At 39.9% G+C, this 20,152-nt stretch overlaps 1 protein-coding gene across 2 annotated transcripts in view; it reads right to left on the reverse strand.

The window, feature by feature from the left end:
* LOC122560192 (disks large-associated protein 4-like) overlaps positions 1 to 20,152 on the reverse strand; it is a 590,484-nt gene that overhangs the window by 550,625 nt on the left and 19,707 nt on the right. For both annotated transcript variants that reach the window (XM_043710587.2, XM_043710586.2), the window contains exon 2: positions 2,655 to 2,725. The gene's annotated coding sequence lies outside the window, so the exon portion shown is untranslated. The remainder of the gene's footprint in view (positions 1 to 2,654; positions 2,726 to 20,152) is intronic.

Here is a 20,152-nt window from a genome sequence, read left to right on the forward strand (position 1 = left end):
AAAGGATTGTACATAACATTCTGATATTTGAAGGGTAATTTACATGTACATGTCTTATCTGCACAACAGTAAGAAATGAACTATTAAATCGGATAAATGCAATTTATATTTATGGACAGTTAAAAATGATTCACATTTTGATGCCAAACCATTTGAAGATGGCACGGTAGCTCATGGTTAGCATTGTTGCCTCACAGCCCCAGGGAACCTGAGTTTCAATCTTGCCTTGGGGACTGCCTGTGTGGAGTTTGCACGTCCTCCCTGTGTCTGTGTGGGTTTCCCCTGAGTGCTTCAATTTCCTCCCACAGTCTGAAGATGTGCAGGTGAGGTGGATTGGCCGTGGGAAATTGCCTATATCGTCTAGGGATGCATGGGTTAGCCTGGGAAATGTGGGATTACAGGGATAGGGTGGGATGCTCTTTGGAAGGCTGGTTTGGATTTGATGGGCCACATGGCCTACTTGCACACTGTAGGAAATCTATGATTCTAAGAAACAATGATCACATTTTCATCTAAAAAAATGAAACATGAGCATAAATATGGTTGGCAAAATGCTGAATTGTCCATAGTGTTAGGTGCATTTGTCAGAGGGAAATGGGTCTAGGTGGGTTACTCTTTGGAGGGTCGGTTGGACTGGTTGGGCCGAAGGGCCTGTTTCCACACTGTAGGGAATCTAATCAAATATAATCAAATATAATTAAAACAATGTACCCAACTGAAAATCACCTTGATGTTGATTGTTAATATTCATTTGGTAGGTCAGAATTTCATATATTGATTGGAAGAAAATACTTCTTCAAATTAAACATTGCACAGTTTGGACTTGATACACAATGCAGTTACATGAATCGTATCAGAGATTCATTACTATCGAGACATTAAGCATAGGGATTCAATCGTAAAGTAAAATGACAAACAAAGGCAGAAGATTCCAAATTGCTTGAGGTCTAATTGAAAGGAAAACTACTTGCATATATTTAGTAGCAGAGTTGGGTGTATAATTTCATTACCATAATCAGGTTATGGTTTTGTACAGGGGTTTCAAATTACAGGTGGCAGAACATGTTTTGATTGAACAATTATCCATTGTGCTTTTATATGCTGAAGTGGGAGATGACACGGGCAGGGTGATACTAGGCACACAGACACACAAGATAGCCACTAAGCCATAAGTTGGCCACTTGACACACAAGATGTCCGCCGGACCACAATATGGAGAGAGACAGCAGAGCAAACACAGATACTGCCTGGGGTCACCAGAATGCCAGCACAATGCACTCACTAGTTGATTAGTTTAAGATGGGTGGGGGAGAGAATACACATGAGTGCTGTATACTGCCCTCCGAAGTGTCTGGGTCCAGCCAACACCTTTGATGGAAATGTTGTTTGATACAGATTCAATACAAAGTGCTAATAGCCAGGGCTGCAGTAATCATCCTTCTCAGGAAGAGCGATTAGCATCCATTACTAGAGCATAGGACTTCCGTACATTAAAACTGACAATGTCTGCGCTGAAACTGACAATGACCGCGCTGAAATTAGCAAAGGCTGCATTGGAACTGACAATGACTGTATCGAAACTATCAATGATTCTGCAATGTTTACAACAAACAAACTATATTACGGAGACATTAACCTCATCATTGACCTATTATATTACAAAATGTATAAAAGTATCTTGACATGTGCTCCAGGGTGAGAGAAGACTTGCAGCTGACCACTGTGCTGTTGGTGTCTTTCTCTCCCCGGAGCTCCGGTATTTCCATGTACAATAAACTCTGTCGTTGAACCCCGACTCCGAGGCTGGTGATTTTCCCCACAACAATGCTACGAACTCTACAATAGATTTGATAGCATTGCTCACTTTGATTTATTGGCCAGACTCTCTGTCTTTTGCAAGTATGCATCAATTGGAGGATTACAAGCATTAAAAATATTAATGTGTAACTACATAGAATATAAACACGACGTCAGAGTTTGCTCAGGTATATTCCATCTGTTACATGATGTGGGTTCAATGTTCAAAGCACATATTTAGTGACATTTAGGATGTATTCAGTAAATCAAGTCTATGGTCTTCTGAGTCATGGAAAAGAGAAACAAGGCAATGCAACATACTCATGAGCTGAGATCTTCTGTGTTCAAATCCTAAAAGTCATATATGGATGCACTCTCAATTCTGGGAAGATTATGGCTTCAACCTTGCCTGCTGGTCATCCGTACACAATTCTCATTAATGATCAAGTGCAATTCTGAGGGACAGCAGCATTGCTGGAGATGGTGTGCTTTGGATGAGATTTAAAGTCAAGGTCTAGCCTGCTTTTTTATGTTGATGTTTGAAGATATAATTGTACCATACAAAGAAGAAACAAGGATTTCTCTTATCATCCTAACTAATACTTCTCTCTCAATTAGCTTTATTGCACTCTACATGTTTTATGGTTGCATTTATGCATACCATGCATAGTAGTCACTGCACTTCAAGTTAATTGTTCATATTTAAAAACATTTCTGATGTGAATAGAAGTCTTTCTCTGCGCAAAATTAATCTTACTGTGCGTGCTGTCTGACAAAAGTCGTTTAGATAGCAAGTCAAAGTAACATACAATATCTTGAAGCAACTGAGCAAGAACAAATTTGAAATGTTCACTTACTTCACTTGGAAATGCACACGATAGAGTTCCCTTAGAAAACAGCCTTGAACTATCTTGCACAATTCAATCTCCTTTAACAAATGAATAGAATAGAACACAGCCATCAATTATTGTGCACAATTCTCATCAAAAACATGTATAAGAGAGCATTATACAATCATATTATCCATTATCTTATAATTAACAGTTCACTTTGACTGTTCTTAATTCACATATTTTTCTCTATACCAGAGTATAAACATAAATACACCTTTACTCTGGAATATGAATGAAAACTCTTCTGATTTTGAAGACAGACTGGATTAAAGTATCACGTTAAATTCCCAAATGACATAATCTTTTTCAGTGACATTATCCCAAGCTCTGACAGACAATAACATTCACCTTGGAAACAGTATCCATTTGTGAAAGCAGTACAGCTGCCCTTGGCACTGACATAAATACTTCCTACTGGTAATGATATGAGCTGTTTCAGGTGTTTTCCTTTAAAACAGACAGATTACAATAATATCAGGGCATACTGTAAGACCCTGGTCAGTTTTCGATAGTCTTTACCAACATTCATCATGAAAGGAGCCCCTCAGTAAGCCAGCACTATGAGTCTAATGTTAACCATTGCCCAGCAGGATAGATAAACATGATACATTTCCTCAACAATTTTTAAAAAAGGAAACATTCCTTTCAAGCCTATAACCAACGTTGTTTGCTTATTATCATTTCCCCACAAAAATAATCAGGAACTGACCTTTTGAATTCCTTTTTATTTGGATTGCCAGCTGAAACAGGGCATCACTTGCACTACACATGCAGTTGAATTTTCCTAGGCCTTGAATGACATGGACAATGATGAGAAATTTGGGACAATGAAAGAATGAGATTCTCGACATCGAAAAAAACAAGCCTGATTTCCCCCTTTAGCTTTCAAAAGCTAGTACAATTATAACCATATTTGCAAATACGAGCATCTTATTATCAGTTAATCACATCTCATTTCTATGCATTTCATGTTTCTCCAAGGTACCAGTGAGGAAATAGACTGCACCAACTCCCCACTTGAATCCTGGTGCAGTTACCGAGTAGGTGTGGATTGTTGGTGTATTCTTCAGGTCTCACATTGCCCATCATTCCACAACAACTCATGGCATGCTCTGCATTCACAGAAAATATCAGTCTCACCACGTCTTCATAGTTGATTTTGGACTACCTCAGAAGACACTTCACTGCTGCACATTCGACCTTGCCAACACTTTACGTAGAAGTGCTTCTGCCAGGTCATTTTTGCATCTTGAGTCTCTGATCTTATTTTCTTACCACCAACTTACTTTGAGCATAGATGGGTGCTCATAGTATCTCTAGCTTGTCTTGCATTATAGCTTGAATGGTAAGCCAAGCAGTACTTCATGTTTGCCAGCACTGACCAGATAAATAGTTGGGCATGTTTCTGTCCAGCAATATTACACCAACAGCTTGCATGGCAAACACACTTACATGTGCTTCATTAAATGGCCAAGTCTAAAGGGAATGGTCCATTGTCAAGTGAAGGAGCAACTGATCAGTTAGCACGTTGCACCACACTCATTCAAAGGCATCATCAGATTTCTGTCAAGATGGGTGGCCATGATCATTTGGGCACTTAGTGCAATCAGGGTCTGGGGATTGATGTCCTTCTGGTCTGAGGTATGGGCTACAATCAGTTCTCTAGACCAAGACTGACCATTCTAAGGAGTACAAGATAATTAAGTCATGCAGCTGCAGAAACATCAGTCAAGGGTCTCGTCCATCCTCAGTCAGGCTGCCCTCACAAGTCAGTCTGGGGACCAAGACACAGTAAGTCCAGAGGTTTTAGAAGGCAGATGTCAAGAATGCAGGTAGTTCTTCTATAATGCGACAGCTGCATTCTTGTGCAACTCCACATTATAGAAAAATCGCACTTTAGAAACAGTGCTTAAAGTGTTGGTGTAATCATGTTACAGCCAGCACGCATTTTAAAAGTTCTTGCTTTAGAAACAGCGTCTCCAATTTGTCAATCGCCTTACAGCGAATTCACATTTAATGAAATGCACGCTATAGTAGAATGACCTGTAGTTATCAGAAGAATTTCCATGCTGCACTGGGGAAAGTAGGAATCTCAAATGTGAGAATTAGAGCCATTGTGCTGGAATAATCACAATGAAAGGGGAAGCTCCAAATATAAGGATGAGCTCTGATATACCATTGGATGGCACAGGGTACTATAGGATGGTTTTTTTTGCAAGTCACCATTACCCTGACTTCAATGCTTGTTGGGTGGAGTTAGGGAGGGTACATTGTGATAGTGGACATAGTTATGCAATATTCCAGGAGCTGAGGGGAGAAAATTGGGGATATTCACAAAAGTTACATGAAGGATGGTGGGAAATCATGGCTAGCTTAAAACACAGTGTCAGAAGCACATCCAAATCTGAATTGCACAATAGGATGTAAACTGGCTCCCTGAATAATCAAAGTGGGTAATATAAGCTTGTTTTGCTTTCTTCACAGATGCAGTGGGCAATGTGAGACACTCCAAGGGGCAATTGCATTAATCAGAAATCAATAAAATTCAGTGATGACACGCATCCATCAGGTTATTCTGCACGTGCAGCTCATGCATTAACTTTTGTGAATATCCCCAATTTTCCCTCCTCAGCTCCTGGAATATTGCATAACTATGTCCACTATCATAATGTACCCTCCCTAACTCCATCCAACATGCATTGAAGTCAGGGTAATGGTGACTTTCAAAAATAATCCATCCTCTAGTACCTTGTGCCATCCAATGGTATATCAGACCTCATCCTTATATTTGGAGCTGCCCCTTTCATTGTGATTATTCCAGCACAATGGCTCTAATTCTCACATTTGAGATTCCCACTTTCCCCAGTGCAGCATGGAAATTCTTCTGATAACTACAGGTCATTCTCGTATAGCGTGCATTTCATTAAATGTGAATTCGCTGTAAGGCGATTGACAAATTGGAGACACTTAAGAGTAAGATTTGTATTATGCAAACATTAGAATGTCATTGATCAATTAATCCAACTAAACTTTGTGAAGTAAAATTGATCACAGGTGAAGTTAAAGGAGTCACCAGCATTACTGAATTTTCAAACGCATTTCGAAAGTCTTGTAACTGCAGAAGGACATGGAACTGCTTTCCTCTCAGTGACAAATGTAAGCAGGTGAGCCTTTCTATTCAATGCTGCATTTTGAGGCCAAATGAGTTTGGTGGCTCAAGGACTAGTACTATTACCGCTGTTCAATGTCCCAATTTAATTGCACAACAGGCTTTGTGATGCATACATCTGCACAAGGTATAGTATATCAATCATCGAGGTATTTCATGGTCTTTCTTCTGGGAACAACTGTACTGTAGCTTATCTTAAATCCTCATTTGTGGTTGGTACAACTGCTCAAGAACCACAGCACTGACAAGGTGTAATATTCCTGATAATCACAACATAGGTTCACTGCATCCTTCTCAAATGAATCTAACAATGGCATGTGCTATCATTGCTGTTACATTGTTACAAAAACAGCACAAACGAGAAGGTTGAAAGATGTCAGGAAGCCCAGGAACAACAGCAACCTTCAACAGATGCTGAACACATTCCACATGAAGAAACCACAGCAGAAGGCCCTCCAGGATACAGAGACCCAGAGTGAACCAATCACACGATAATTTCTGCTCGATGGTCAAAGCTGAGCGCAGGGGCAGACTGAGGATTTCTGGAACACCATAATGTCTGCTGGATTAGGACTTGCTGATAATTCTCAAGGAATGGACACCCATGACAGAAGCACTTAATTTTTATGGAAGTGGCTTGTTCCAAGTATCCACTAGGAACCACTAGGAACCTGTGTGGAATCTCCCAATCCTTAACCCAAAACTCTCTGGGGGTATATGTGCCACATCTCAAATGACCAGAAAGATCATTCTAAGTATGTTGCTGCAAGTACCATGACAGCAAGTGGCATCTTGCTTTGCTGACAGACATGGAGATTCTGTTGAACAAGTTGGTAGATAGGAGAGCTTTCCAGCAGAGAGCACAGTATCATATTCTGCACACATGGTTGGAGATAGTCAACAGGCCAGTGCTGTTCCCATAATCAGAAGGAATGCGCAGACATGCTACAAGAAGATTACTGATCTTCTGCTCCCCACATGGATAAGAGCTACCATCTTCCCTCTGAACCTCACACTCACTCTAACTTGCCACTGCACACCACATGCTCTGTTGCATGCAGCTTGTTAATTCAATGTCTCTGATCTGCCGCAATCTCATAAACTACTAGTTATTCGTGGTCCTCACTGGGGACACCCTGCCTCCAAGCGGCAGTGTCAATTGTTAGCACTGCTGCCTCACAGCACCAGGGATCCTGGTTCAATTCCAGCCTCAGAAAACTGTCTGTGTGGAGTTTGCACATTCTCCCTGTGTCTGCGTGGGTTTCCTCTGGGTGCTCCGGTTTCCTCCCGCAGTGCAAGGATATGCAGGTTAAGTGGTTTGGCCATGTTAAATTGCCCATAGTTCCAGGGATGTGAAGGGTGGGTGGATTAGCCATGGGAAATGCAGGGTTATAGGGACGAGGTGAGCCTGGATGGGATGCTGTTCAGAGAGTTGGTGTGGACTTCATGGAATGCATGGCCTGCTTCCACACCGTAGGGATTCTATTCCAATCTATTCTATTATCTGCTACTCCTGCACCACTACTGACAATTCCTCCAGCCACTTCCATCTCATCCAGTTCCTTCCTTTGGTCTCAGTGCAGGAGACTGTCTCATCATAGGTGAGAAAGGATGAAGACCTAGGGCATCTGGCCAACATTTGCCTCCGCACAGACAAGGGACCATACACAGGTTCCCAAAAGACTCCTCTCAGGACACTCCAGAAGTACCTTCCCTGTCCAGCTCCACACTGCCTGAGATCCCCTATCCAGTTGCCACAAAGAGGAGTGAGCCTGCAGTGAAGCAGGACACTCTTAACATGTCTAGGCCTTTAGCCACAAGCACCCCAGGGACACCTGTCCAAATCTTCAAGCTCCACTACAGAGCAGGCTTACTCTATCCCAGGACTACACCTAGACATCAGACTCTGGACTGCTTTATTCTGGTGAATATGATACACCTCCTCTCAATGTCCCAATGTTCCATCTTGGAAGCCTGCTGCCACACCACCAGCTCTTCAGCATCCTCTCCTTACTTTCTCTAGTTGTGCAGAGCACAGTATGTTAGGATTGTTCAGCATGCTCTCTCTGGAGTGTGCTGCAGGTCCTCCCCACATCAATTCAAGTATCAGGATTTATCTTAAGGAAACATACTCCATGAAAGCTCTGGTGGGAGAGTGTATCTGCATTGTCCCTCCTTAAAGGAGTCGTTAGCCATAATTGGAAAGGAAAGCCCTTGTCTTTTAGCAGCCATCCTTCTATAGCATTCATGCTATCAGATAAGGTAGGAACTCATGATTTTCTAGGCATCATGGCAGCTTCCAGGATTCCTGAAAAAGTTTACAATGTAAGATCCCAGCAGCAGTCAGCATTTCTGACTCTGCACAATTCGACAATGCACCGTGGAGCCTGGCTCCATACTCAATGAGGGGTCCAATGGGACATTGACTGAGAAAAGTCGCAGCAGGCCACAGAGTGAAACCCTCAAAGTGTCCCAAAATTAACACAGCCAAGCATGCATGATCCAGCCCATGCTTTTTGTTTTTTCATTCACTGGCTGTGGGTGTCACTGACGAGGCCAACATTTACTCCCCATCTCTAACTTCCCTGAAATGGATCACTTGATTGACTACTTCCAATGACAAATCCTTTCTTAAAGGACATCGAGCACGGTGGGCGGCACGGTAGCACAGTGGTTAGCACTGCTGCTTCACAGTGCCAGAGATCCGGGTTCAATTCCCGCCTCAGGCGACTCTCTGTGTGGAGTTTGCACATTCTCCCCGTGTCTGCGTGGGTTTCCTCCGGGTGCTCCGGTTTCCTCCCACAATCCAAAAATGTGCAGGGGTTAGGTGAATTGGCCATGCTAAATTGCCCGTAGTGTTAGGTGAAGGGGTAAATGTAGGAGAATGGGTCTGGGTGGGTTACGCTTCGGCGGGTCGGTGTGGACTTGTTGGGCCGAAGGGCCTGTTTCCACACTGTAAGTAATCTAATCTAATCAGATGGGTTTTTAAAACAATGATTATGCAGTCGCCATTAGACTTGCTTTTAAACCCACGTTATATTGAATTAAAGTTTCACCATCTCCCATGCTGGATTAGGGTTACTCATGCCCCCAGAACATTTGAATTTATACCCCCAGAATATTAACCAGAAGTTGTGGGTTACAAAAATCTAGTGACATTACCACTGCACCATCTCATGCCTAGTTGAGCTTTAAGGGATCAGATGGAGCTCTACATATATTAGCTGCTATGATCACAAGACTAGTGCAGGACAAGGTTGCATATTATAAAGGACACTTCTTTGGGTTAGACTGGCACCCTGGCTGCTAGGTCCTATACTCTTGGAATTACACCATCAGCCATCCCATTGGCATGAAGGTGGCAGCTATGACTGGAGAGTTTTCAGCCCACTTCTTTCATTGAGGTGACCCAAAAGAAAAACTCCCTCCAATTTACATTTGACCATCATCAGGAATCACTCGCTAATGAGTACGATTATTCACTGAGAAAATTCCATCTCACCTGGTAATAGATTCTATGGATTCTTGCATGGCCGATGAACCTGATCCCAGGGTCACTTATCTGACCACACCTTAAATGGGTGCATCCAGGAGGTGAAAGTGATTTTTGATCTTCAGAGTACTGACATTCCTTTCTCTGGCTCCCTTTCTATACTTCCTGTTGACAACAGATGTTCTTGAAGAACTATGTCCCTTCATACAGAAGGTTCCTCCTGTGATAAACCTTAGAAGGATTCACTATATAATCTCCTTGTCCAACTCTTGAGTATTAGCTCCCTGGGTAACAGGCATTGGCCTGCCTAGCTGGAATTCGTCACCTGCGTCCTTCATAAAGCAGACCCAGGGGTTCTAATGGTGTAGTGGTAGTGTCCCTACCTTTGAACTAGGAGTCCCAGGTTTTGGTTCCACTTTCTCTTGAGGTGTCTAATAACTTCTCTGAGCAGGTATCTAATAAAGCAGACCCAGGGATAGGCTTGCAGCACTGTCTGTCCCAGGTTGGGACTAGCCTATGTATTCCATGAGCAATGGCTCGGTTTTGGTGTTAAACAATAAAAAAGAATGATCCTTTCCAGTCGGGCTTCCTGAGGTATTCCAAATCTATGTTAGTTTCTCTTGCATATGGACGGTGTACTCTAATAAATAGGATATAAGCAAAGGCCAGCAATGAGAGACCTTTAGTCAAGGTTATCAGTCACATTTCAGTAGTTTTTGTCACACTAATATTGATGCTGGTTCTTTTTTTCTCTGAGAACCATTTCTGTTCCAGCAAGCTGTCCAAGATTTCTACAAATACATCTCCATACACACAGTTCAAGAAGGCTTCACAAATGTATTTGACACTGATATTATCCTAGCATTTACTTACATGGATTTTTTCTTTACAAGGTGCTCTAAACGATGCGTACTAACACGTTACCTTTTCTGTGTAAAGCTGAAGAGCAATTTCATTGTCTTCCATGATTGAGATTTTATAATGACGTTGGCTGGTGAATGGCTCTTCATTTATGTTAAATATCTGCATTCAATAAAGCAAAGGAACTTATTTCAGGTCCTACAACCTAAAGATTGCTCTGTGGAGTGAGGAGGTGGTGACAACAGGTGTAGTTCATAATATCTTTAATGAAACTCATAAATGGAACTTGGTATGTTTGAGAAATTAATGATTTTGGTGGTGCGAGGGCATGTAATTCTAGTTAATTAAGATCCATTTGAAGTTTTCCTGGCTTCAGCTGTATAACTATTTGCACTTCCAGCTCATAAATAACTATAATCTGAATAGTCCGCACTTTGGATCAATGGTAGCACTTAAGGCTCGGAGTGAGAAGGTTATGAATTCAGCAAGTAAAGAACTGAGAACAAAATCTTAAATGATTCTTCAATGCAGAACTGAAACACTGAAGGTAGGAGGAAGTGAGGACTGCAGATGCTGGAGATTAGAGTCGAGAGTGTGGTGCTAGGAAAGCACAGCAGGTCAGGCAGCATCTGAGGAGCAGGAGAATCAATATTTCAGGCATAAGCTCTTCATCTGGAATTCCTGAAAGGCTTATGCCCAAAACGTCAATTCTCCTGCTCCTTGGATGCTGCCTGACCTGCTGTGCTTTTCTAGCACCACTGAAACATTGAAGGTGCCAAGTTTTGAATGAAATGTTAAATCAAAGCCCTTTCTATCTTTTCAGGTGGAGTGGAAGGTCCCATGAAACTACTCAAGTAACAGCCCTTGCATTTACCTAATATCCTAACTAGTATTTAGCTCTGAATTTAGAAGATGCATCTACGAGTCCTTTGCAATTAAAGATGACAAGTGGTTTCCATGTTGGAACAGGCAATTGGAGCACCAAGAGCTCTGGGGATTCAGCTGGAGAGGCAGCCCCTCCTGTATGAAAAGTGATTACTTGATGGTTTATGTTAATACTGCTTGCAAGTCATTACTGAGTGCAACTGGAGACTTAACGTTCTTACATGTCAGCATTAGAGAAGGCACTTTATTTACGAATCAAAGTTATGTGATTTTAAAAAAGTCCTAGCAGTAAAGTTGGGTTTAGGTTTTAGAACAAATCTAGTCTGATACTAAATATAAGACACGTAAGTTACTTTTTGATAACACTTTCTTTCTTATTTGCCATCTCCCTTACCTCCATAACACATGTAATTACATGTAATGCCAAACTGGTATATGGGCTGTTTTTTTATAGAACTGGGCAAGTGTGTTTGGAAGTGATAAGGCCACTAATTTTATATTACAGCTCACTGAGCCATCATATGCTCCTGCCTCTACTTCATTTTGTTGCAGTGAAGGTGTGATGACTACTTGCTTGCCAGAGGCAAGTCACTAATTAGACCACTTAAGTTAACTATTGAAGGCACTCCTTGCATGTTGTTTATAATTTTCCAGATTGCAAATGAGGAAGCTCACTGAGGCAGAAGTCCAGCTAATCCAAAGAATGGAGGAAGCCTCAAAGTAACAGATCAAAAGCCTAGTGTTTCCTCATCTGGCAGCCGTGATGACAAAAAGATAACACTGCAGCCAAACGTAGACTTAAGGTGTTAGTTCCAAGGTGACACTGCTATTCTTCAATACAGAACTGAAACATTGAAGGTGCCAAGTTTTGAATGAAATGTTAAATCAACGCCCTTTCTATCTTTTCATGTGGAGTGCAAGGTCCCATGAAACTATTCAAGGAACAGCACCAGCATTTACCTAATAACATCAGATATGTTATCATTGGAATTTGTTTTATGAGAAAGGTTCATGCAGAAGGGTAATACATCTAATCCCCCTCTTCAAAACGGTTAGACCACACTTGGAGCTTTGAAAACAGTTTTGGTCTCCATAACATGAAACTGACATAGAAACACTGGAATAGGTGCAAATGAGGTTTACTAAAATTAAAGCACAACTGAGAGGCTATGTTTCTCTGTCAAATTAGTCAATAATCCTGCAGACCTTTTCATGTAAAGCCCATATTACAAATGCATACTAATTGAAATATCTTTTCAAAAGCTACACTATACTCAAACACTTTGGGCAAAGACCTCTACATACTCACCATGGTTTAGGTAAAGAGGTTTATCCTAAATCCCGAGTCATTAATCATACAGTTTAACCTCCTCATTCTATTTTGGCCACTAATGAAAACATCTTCTTTAAGTCTCCCATTTTAACCACTTTCATAATCTTTGAGACATCTAAGATGTCAACCCTCAGGCCTCTTATTTCTAAAAGTGAGATCCAGCTTGTTTAATATTGACTGGCAAGTATATGCTCTCAGTTCCACTTTTATTTTTAATAAGTCTATTTTGCACCTGCTCCAGTGTTTCTATGTCCTTTATCATATTATAATGATCAAATTTGTTCACAATGCTCCATGTGTATTCTAACCATTTTGACGAGGAAGAGATATATTGTGTTGTCCTTCTGCAAGAACCTTCCTTATCTAAAAGAAATCCAATAGTAGCACATCTGCTGAATCCAAATAGCAATACCATCTTGAAAGTGATATTTTAGTACATATTGGAGTGCTGGCTAGAAAGGCCAAGGCTGAAAATGGGTTTCTCAGGATTGGGTTCATTCTAGCACAAAAGCAGGAGGTTATTCTTAATCACACCAGCTATCATCAGTGTGTTTATGAAAACTTTAATCAACACTCATCTCAGAATCACAGCACTGGGCAAAATACATGCAGATTAATCTCCACTGTATTTGTTTCTGGTTCTTGCATCTGATAATCTAGTAATGGACGATTAGGATGATTTGCAGAGCTGTCTGAAAAAGGCCACATTTAAAATGCCAACTTTAATACAATTTTCATTAGTGATTCATTTGACCTGTGGAAAATCAAGAGAAACAATCAGTAACTGAGAACACATGCCCAGTGAAACACAGAAAAATAAGCTTGTTCAATACATGGTACATCCCTGCTGAGGTGTTTTTTTTAAAGGGTTTGTTTTGATTTTGGCCATCAGAAGTCCCATTGTGTTACACACAATATGTTAGAGGACATAAGGTAGAATTCATGTAGAGATTGTCAGATCTATCGTAATCTGGGTAAATGATTGATAGACAGTAAACACCCCAGAGAAATGGTACGAGAAACCATTTGCAACCTTTCTTTTGGCTTTAACACAGGAGATCAAAAGAATGTACAATTCTTCTTTTTGTATGGATTTTTAAAAAATAAATCCATCATAATCAAGTATCATTCAGAAAGAACTTGCTGTTTTGTGTCAGAATAGTATACCTCAAAAGCTAAACCTATCAAAAAGGCTAAATGGACTTGGGTTCTTTTCTCTATAAAAGTGAAGACAGATTGGTGCCTTGATGGAAGTCTTGAAGATTATGAAAAAAACAGCTGAACAGAAAAGACATAAATATGTTTCAAATATTTCTGGAGGTATGGGTCCCATAATGTTGGGACAATAATTCCAATTAGAGGTGTTATTGAACAAGTCAGATCTCAGTGTTAAACCTAGCATGATAGACCACAAGTTTTATTTTTGGTTACCATGGATAGTCACTGAGGCTGACAGCATACTTATAACAAAAGAGCATCAAAGTTTATTACTTACAAAAGGTGAAAAAACACAAGCTACTTTACACTTCAGAGGAACTCGCAAAAATAGACTTACTAAAAATATCATAAATACTCAACTCTTCTACTTCCAACAACAACTTAACAAACGTTCAAGCTTCAGTGAAGAATCACTGTTTCCATTTTAAAATTCCTTTTGCAGCTTCTCCAGCTGGATTTGGTTTCTTTCTGGCCAACTTTTTCATTTCTTTAATGCTCATTCATTCTTTAGTTAGTTTCTTTGGGGGACCCTTAAAGAAACTGCTAACACAACTCAGTTACTTCTTACCATGGATTCCTTAAACTGCTCTTTTGTAGCCTTCCACTTCTGGAGCTTTCTCTAACTGACTATTTCTTTGGACCTAACCTCATCTACACTGCTGCCCTTACAGGATTTCTTTTCCCCAAATAACATGCTAACTGACACACTCCCTAATCTTCGAAGTGGTTCTCTCTTTTTATGGAGAAATAATTCCGTCTCCCTGTTATCAAACAACTACCTACCTTTTTTCTCACTTCTGTCATTTTTATTGACCGCTGATCTATTCCCCTCAACAGTTTGTTTAAAAGCTGATTTAAATGAATTTAAATGCAATAACAGAACTTTGACACCATTCATAGAACTCTGGTGAAGACCTTTCCTTCATAACTCACACAATATAGAAATAAAAATCAAACTTTGTGTTATACATTATTCTGTCTGCTTTAGAATCTAAGTTTCCAAACAATATTTCAATCACAAACCTTCATAACAATGGTCACAAACAAATTCAATGAGATGTTCAATGTGTTTTTTTCTGATCCAAAGAGTAGTGAGAATGCAGAATGAACTAGTACAGAAGATGGTTAAACTGAATAACATAGATGAATTTAAGAGGAAGCAATCTAAGTGCATGAGAGAGAAGGAAATTTAAGGATTATAGAGATTGGTAAGGTAAAGCAAATTGGAAGCAAATTTGCATGGAACATAAATAGTGGCATAAACCTGTTAGGTCAACCTGTATATGGGCTTTAAATTCAATGCATTGCATTCATTTTAAAAATTCCAGGGAATTTTTAATTAAATGGACAAGAGAATTAAGTCATGTTATGCACAATGTTGCTAAAATGTGGCAAGATGCAATTCAGACTGCACCTTTAAGTAGAAATAAGGACTTATCATATCCATAGTACAATTGTGGGCTGAGCATTATGTAGATTAGATGTCGATAGTCAAATTGCAGAGGAACATTGAAGCCAACATTCCCTCTGTAAGTTTAAATTAGTACCATGGCATTATGAGGATGCTGTGGTGTAGAGGTAATGTTAGTTACTGACGCACTACTGACTAGTAATATTGAACCCCAAGCTCATACTTTGGGGATATGGGCTCAAACATCACCTGTGATAAGTCATGAAACTTGAATTCAAGAAAATCTAGAATTCAAAGCCTGATGATAATGATTCTTCATAAAAATGCATTTGGTTCCCCTTTAGGGAAGGAAACTGCTGGTCTAATGTAACTCCAGGCCTATATCAGTACAATTAATCCTGAAATAGCCCTGCAAGTCACTCAATTCCAGGACAATTAAGTGGGCAATAAATGTTGGCCTTACCAGTGACACCCACTTCCCACACTAAAAGCGGGGATAGAAACTTGAATGGGACCAAGTTTTGGTCTGAGTAACAGTTCATTGTGTGTAATGAATGGAAACTTTGAGTGAGACGTTTTAACCATGAATCTTTTATTGTACTGAAAGTTAAAACATGTGACAACAAAATCCCTTGTAGATTTTTGGCTTGAGATAGATTGTTTTGTTACAATATTCTGGCATTTGTTCAGTCTATTTTACCTTGTAACTTAGTCTAGTAACACTCTCAAATAAAACAGTCATGTAATGTAGTCTATAATAAAGTACACCAACACTGGGAATGACTTAATAATTGTTACATAATAAATGGAGTCAAAGACAGTTTATTAAGCTGTCAATAACCAGAGATTTAACCGGTCTTTTATTTTAGAATAATATTCATATTCATTGTCAAATAATTTAAACTGTCTAATTTTGTCTTTTTTATATGCAGAATATTTTGAAAATGTCAACTGTTAACTTTATAAAAACGTATCAGTGTTATAGAAAGAAGACTAAGTTACAATATTATTGGAGTTCAGTTATCATCTACAGATCTGAGATGACTAACGTAACCAATGACATAACATAACTAACTGACACATACACGCACACATGAGTGTTACTGCTAATGTCATGATAACTTTGGTATTTTAGAAAAGACATCTACCAATCTAATGATATTAGTGCTATACAATTACAAGATCAGTTAGGAAACAAGATAGAATGTTTTCAATTTGAAAATGACAACAACAATTTGTCCTTATAGAGCATTTTAACACAGTAAAATAACTGAAGGCAGTTCACGGAAATATTATAAACCAAATGTCAACACTGACCCATGTGAAGAAATAACAAGGCAAGTAACTAAATTGTTGGTCAAAGAGGTAGGTTATAAGGAGTCACATAAAGGGGGAAAGAGGTACAGAGGTGAAGCAGTTTAGTGAGTGAACTTTAACAGTCTACTTCAGCTTCAGATTGTTGCCAAAGAAGTTACTGGTATTTTAATTGTATTATTGAGATTAATCGTAGACAGGTGAAAAGCATTGATTGAAAGAGTACTCTGAGCAGATATAAAGAGAGACCCTTGCACAAGATGGCAGAGAAATGGGCTTGGTAATGGCACAAGTACTTGCTTATGTGACTGTCTTAGCATCCAGCTCATTGACAATGCCATCCACGAAGTTTAAACTCAGCCCCCAAAGGTACTATGGTTGCTACAACACAGGACTGGCAAACCAAACCAGACCAGAGTGAATTCGTAACACAGTGAAATTAAACATTGGAAGACTCTAATAATTGTGCATTTGTTCCTAACCAGACATTACAAAAAACTGATCTTAGACATCAAATTTATGACCTAAACAAAAATGAACAATTTATTATTAATAGTGTAACCTTAACAGAGCACAGATGAACTACAAACCAATCTAATTAATATCTACAATCTAAGCCCAATCTTCTTTGATCACCCAACCACTCATACACTGACGGACAGATATAGTTAAGGGATAAAATTTTAAAAATCATAAGTTGCCAGTTTGAGAATAGCTTCAATGATGAATATCAAGTCTTCATGAAATCCAATAGGCTGTATTATCAGCATACAGAATTGTATCTTGCTTGAATTCTGAAGTCACCGGTCAATGCAAACAGCTTCTGCGGACCTCTGGAGACTTGTCCTTATTTCTGATTTACTGGAGTTCTTTTCTCAGGTCTTTCAACGAATCAATTAATTGCAGAGTAACAAAAGAGAGCAAGACCAAAAAAAAACTAGTCCCTAACTTCCAAAGCAACACTACCTCCTGCTCAAAATCCCAGTTAAAAACCAGTTCACCTTTTGGTTTCTTTTCCTTTTTCAACATTCTCTGTAGTTGGCTGGCCAGCAACGGTCCAGCTTGTTTGGCAAATTCAACAGCCAACTAACTGCCAGTCTATGAACATAACAGCTCAGTCTTGGTTCGACTATGGTACTCTTAGAGCAGTACTTAACTGCACTACCTTTCCAAGATAGTTCTGAATGGCAAAAATCAGTTTTTTGTTCTCTTCCATCTCTTCAAAAAAGGAAGATAAGCTGCTCTTCAAAGTTCAATTGTAACTCACATTTCCAAACCAAATATGGGAAAAAAATAAAAGACAAATAATGATGGTCTCATCATGGTGACAAGGCAGCTTAAATGTGCAGTGTACTACCATCTGAACTGACCAACATTCAAACAGAATGTCATATTAGCCTTGTAACTAGAAATCTCACCATTTTGAGTTGTCTCTCAAAAATTCCCTCTGTGCCTTTCAACTTTGCATAGAGGGGTTTCCTCAATGGGCTGCCACTCTACACCCTCCAATTTCCTCACCCTTATCAACCTTTCAGACACAATGTGGTGTTCCATTTGCCATCCAGAGGTGATGTACGTCCCAGGAGGTAGTTGTCTATGTTGAAATTCTCCCTTTTATTGCCAGGGATTTGATGTGGAGCACATTGTATGTAGCAGTCTGTTGCAACAGGAAATTACAGTGGTTCACAAACTCCCAGATGTTATGTTTACTATGCCCGGATGTGTCCAAATTCCAGGTGGATACTTTCTAAGCAACCTGCTCAGAGATGTTATTGCACACTGGAGCAGTTGAGTCTTAACTCAAGCCTCCTGGCCCATGAGAGGTCTGTGCCATGAGAGCCCTTCACTATGATCTAGATATAAACTAGTTGCATCACATTGTTGGACACCAGGTACAGAGGTGGGTGGGCTGACTGGAGAATTCCTCAAGGGTCTGCTCTTATGCCTGTCTAAAGTGGACATTAACAGGTCGAAGGCATCAGGCCATTGAAGAGATTGTTAGATCCAACTACCTATCTCCCTTCCATAGTTATGTGAATACCTGAGTGGAGACAGCACATGCGTTCCACTGACACACTTAAGGCCTTCTTTGATCAATGGGCACTACTGGGGCTGGAATGCATTACTGATGTTTAGACAACGTTTGGGTTTAATTTAACATGATTCTTTCAAAGTTTTGATTTTGGTTGCAGCAGATGTCATTTCATTAATATTATTAATTTGGTTTCATCGGTTTATTTCAATTTGGACTTTAAATCAATCTAAAAGAGGCACCACAGGGAGTAGGATGCATCATCTCCTCACCACTGACAAATTTTAATTTAATTTCACAGGTTTTGGTTGAATATTTGCTTTGCATATTAAGGGACTGTCACCCATTAATTTAGGTAATCTGTGTATTAGCTCTTTACGGATTTTGAACAGAGTATAAAGAGGAACACCTCCATGCCCAGAGGGCACAGCTGGGACTAGATTGCAACATCTCCCACCAATCAAATTTAAATTTGCTATGTTTGCTTTGGTGATTTATATTTTGTTCCCATACCTCTTTGAGGGGCTATCAGTTAGTTACTTAATTTATTAATTATTTGCTTAGAGTATAAAGAGAAGCTTCTTTGAGGGCTCTCGTGGTACTGTGGTAGTGCCCCTGCCTCTGGGATTGGAGGCTGCTGGGTCCAGACAAGTCCTACCTGCTCCAGAGATGTGTATTAACATTTCTAAACAGGATGACCTGTTGGAAGGGAGGAGGGTTCTTCACCAGACTGTTTCTGTGCCTGAGTGTCTTGGAGAGGGAGCACATAGTATCTGTCAATGTGTTTGTGGTCTTCCTCCACAGGTGGACACCACAGAGGATGCACTGCAATGTCTACCGCAGTTGTTCAATTTTAATTTGGTAATTCTATTTTTAAATTTGTTTTTTGTTATAGTGCTCTTTTAAGGGGTTGATTGTGTGATGTTTAGCATATTGTTTACTCAAATGGTACCAAAAGAGACTTCTGCAATACCAACTCTTCCTTCGGGAAAAGTCCAACATATATATTACATAAATATATTTTACTGAAAACTCAAATTTCAGCAAAAATTGATGCCTGCCTTCAGACTGAAGTAATAAGAAGAGGGATGACTCAGGAATGGAGTTCCTAGTAGACATTGACGATAATAGATTTGGTCTTCCCAATATTAAATTGGTAACTTCTGCTCATCCAATAGTAAATATAAGTCAAACAACATAGACACAGTGGTGAGACTGTGAAAGGTGATTGTGAGGTAAAGTTGAATGACATTAATGTTAAAGCAACCAACTCTGTCACTAACAGATGACAGATTTTAATCTGTTGGAAGCAGGGTGAAGAGAAATGATAGTCTTGTTCTGAGGATGGGAGGGATGGGAGAGTATTATTTGCTGGTGAACCTGTTGTAAGGCAGGAGAGTTGTTGAGCAGCCTATATAGGGAGAGTGTTGCGGGGGGGGGGGGGATTCTGCTGAACCTGTCAGTGTAGAGGGGAATGGGGTTGGTGGCTAGCAAGCTTGTCCTAGAGAGCTGTAGAGAGGAAGATTGCAATTTGCATGCTCAAGTGTTTAAAATACACGTAGGGAAAAGAGAATAGTGAAAACAAGCGAAGCTGGTACTCGTCAATATGGGACACAGGGCAACAGCTCCAAACGAAGGATGGTCCCATAAAGCCAGGGACATTGGTCACCCTGATCAGTGTAAGTGTGGAAAGTGACACTGTTTGTTTAAAGGTTGCATGTACAATAGGAAATAGGAGGGGCCAAG

The sequence above is a fragment of the Chiloscyllium plagiosum genome, unplaced genomic scaffold, assembly GCF_037043375.1.
Source record: "Chiloscyllium plagiosum isolate Xiang-an unplaced genomic scaffold, Cpla_swu_hap1 HiC_scaffold_15, whole genome shotgun sequence".
NCBI classification, from domain to species: domain Eukaryota; kingdom Metazoa; phylum Chordata; class Chondrichthyes; order Orectolobiformes; family Hemiscylliidae; genus Chiloscyllium; species Chiloscyllium plagiosum.